The following is a 3,292-nucleotide window of genomic DNA, read 5'->3' as shown; positions in this document are numbered from 1 at the left end:
TGCAGTTAAGTTTGACACTTAGACCATGAGTATGGGGAGAATGTCGAGAGAAGTGTGCCACGTAGTGGCACTCAGCAAGAAGATTGATTGTATTTTAGAGGTGTAGTGACGAGGGAGATTGGGATAGAAGTGTCACAATTTTAATGATTTGAATAAAAAATTAATAAAAGTCAGGTGGGTCTCACATTTTAGACCAAGACATATTTCTTGATTGCTCCCCTTCTCTCATTTCTTAAAGGCATCTTCGCCCTCTCAATCTCTTCAACTACGAATGGTCTTATTAGAGAGTTGTTTCTGGCTAGTTACCTTAGTTTTTCTTATAATAAAATAATCATACGCTTCGTCATTTTGTAATTCGATCACTCATTGTTCGACTCATTAAAGTTACAATAAGTCGAATACAAGGAAAAAAGAAATAAGTTGAAGCTTCTATTTTAAGGCCTTTTAAGGGTTTCCTATCTTTGATGCTATAGCATATTTGATTATTTCTCAATGATCACAACTCACTTTTTGTTCGTTTTCACAAATTAAGTGTGAATAGCTTTTGTTTTGTCTTTAACGGTTTGTAAGAAATTAAACGACTCAAATTCAGGAGTTATTTTACATCTTAATTACAAATGGCATCTTTAAATAACTCAAGAGACTAAGAGCATGTTTGGAATTGAGTTTGAAAAATGTTTATTCGTTTATTGGCTTTTTCAAAAAACTATTTTGAAAAGTTAGGATTTGAGGTTTTTAGAAAACTGTTTTTTAATAATTTCAAAAAACAAAAATAAAAAGAATTTTGGTGATTGACAAACACATTTTAACTTATTGATTTTTTGAAAACACCAATATACCAATAAACAGTTTTCAAACTCAATCTCAAACATACCCTACAGCCTTTTCAAGATTTTCTTTTGGGAAATGGGTTACAACCGAAAGCAACTAAATGACTAAATAATGATGCTTATATATATAATTGACACGGTCAATTGTACTTTATTTAGTATCAAACAGATAATAAGATGAAAACTTTTATTTAGTATATATCAAACAGACAATAAAATTAAAACCAAGTATCATACTTTAAAATCATTAAAGTAATACTAGGATTTTGAAATGTACATCTGAATAAGACCATAAACAACCGAACTACCGAAGGTTGTTCACTCATGGATGTCGGCATGGAGGTCGTGTGCCATGAGTTCACTATCTTAGTGAATAGTGTCCCGTTTGTTTAAACGCCTGGAGTCAACACATCGGTCCCTCTCATTAATGTATCACTTGAATATCTTGATCTTGATGGCTACATACAGAAATATTGTACAAGTCCTAATGCATAAAATAAAACCATATACTAAAAAGACTTAATTAACATCTATCAGTCTAAGTGTAATACTTATATAACCATGTAATTCACGTCTATTTTCTGTCATCATATGTTGTTAAAGTCCATAATATTTCGCATTTGTTAAAGTGTTACATTAAATTGGTTATATATATAAAAATTCTCTTTCTTTATGTTATATTATATCTTTATTGTTTAAAATTAATCACACTATGGTCCATGTGGCATACATATATTGCAAGTTTGATCCTTAACTTTAGAAATTACACAAATTGTCTCATATTATTATAAAGTGTAACTTGTTACACGGATAGTCCCTAGAAACAGATGGGCGTTAATTTGTTCAATTAAATGCACGTGAAACGATTAAAATGCATTTAGTGTTAAATACAACTACATAAATAAAATATCAAGTGCATGTGGACCCACCTTTTTACACTAAAAAAAACTAAAAGTAGTCGGATCGTTCTTCGGGTAAAGCCTTCTTGATCAGGTTTCTTAACTACACCATCGCTGCCACCTCAAGTATGTAGGATCGGATATGGCCTCTGCTTTAACAATAAGTATATTTTTATGTCAGAAATAACGTGTATTAAGGTTTTATTTACAATTTCGCATTTTGGTCTTATCATTTGACTCGTTTTTTGGGATTGTTTATCGTATCATATCAAAACGATATTAGATATTTAAAACATAATTCTGTAAAGATAATTACTACTATGAATTTTGTAGCTATATATAAAAAATGTAGATTGAGAGTACAATAATAGAATAAACCTTGAATAAATAAAGTAGGATCTACAAATTGATGTCACGTGTAATGGAAAAAAAAGAAAGTTGAATACGATGTTTATAGATGTGACTAAAGCACTTGATTAGCACCGTTAACCCACTTCAAAACAAATCCACACACATAACTAAATGCATATTTGGCGTGCATCGATAGAGGTGGAGTTACAAGATAATGCTAACGTGGTAACGGGTCTTTAACAAGGAAATGGTGACCTAGTGGGGCTCAAATTATTTAACAAGATAATGGTGGGGCTTTAACATGTAACGTAATAAAGAGAGTAAATCTACCGAGATTTACTCTCTTTATTATTATGGAGCTTTAAACCACAACCCAGTGTTAAATGAGTGTATTAGTTAATGTATCGCTATCTACGTGACAGTGATGTGGCGTTTTAACTTGACTTTTAAGGCCCGCCACAACAAGTATCCTAACGGTGTTAAAGGTGGTAGAAGTGAGAATCGATCCTCTAGGAGGAAGTCGTTGATCAACAGTAACTAATTGATTACCAATAACTGTGTGGTTAATTAGTAACCGTTTTAACTGCCAAACTAACGAAGCATTCTGTTTTAACAAATTATTGTGATGATTCTAGGACTATAAAGCGGACACTTTAGTCTTTTTCAGGTACAATTTTATACCATAAACATACATTCTCATTTTTTTTGAATTATTTTTCTGAATTGTTCAATCAAAATGTCGTGCGCTCATCCATATACTTCAATAAAAAGTGGTTTAACACGTTTCAGAAAGATCATTGGGGACATTACAAACTATATAACCAATATCGCATACTTTAGACAGGGCCGGCTCAATGAATACGGAGGCCTAAATTGAAATAAGATTTTATGGCCTTTTCATGATAATTGTTAAGGAAAAAAACTTGCTTATTACAAATTTTAAACTCATAACCGATACTTTTGTAATAACCAAGCCTACTACCACACCAATACATTACTTCGAGTTTACTTTACCCATTATAATATATTTATATATAATTTTTTTTTTTTTCAAATTTGAAGACCTTAATTAAATGTGGGCCTAAAGCTCTAGCTTGTTTTTGTTGTCTTGCGAGTCACCCTCACTTTTAGTGGTACTTTAATACAAAGCATATGAAGTGCATTGGACTACTGATTATTATTATAGTGGCTGACAATAATAACTAATAAGAT

Source organism: Bidens hawaiensis, unplaced genomic scaffold (genome assembly GCF_021521415.1).
Source record: "Bidens hawaiensis isolate Kalapana, Puna unplaced genomic scaffold, B.hawaiensis_p1.1 tig00001206_1, whole genome shotgun sequence".
Taxonomy (NCBI): Eukaryota; Viridiplantae; Streptophyta; class Magnoliopsida; order Asterales; family Asteraceae; genus Bidens; species Bidens hawaiensis.
The sequence above is the reverse complement of the archived record's forward strand: the minus strand, read 5'-3'. Positions refer to the sequence as shown.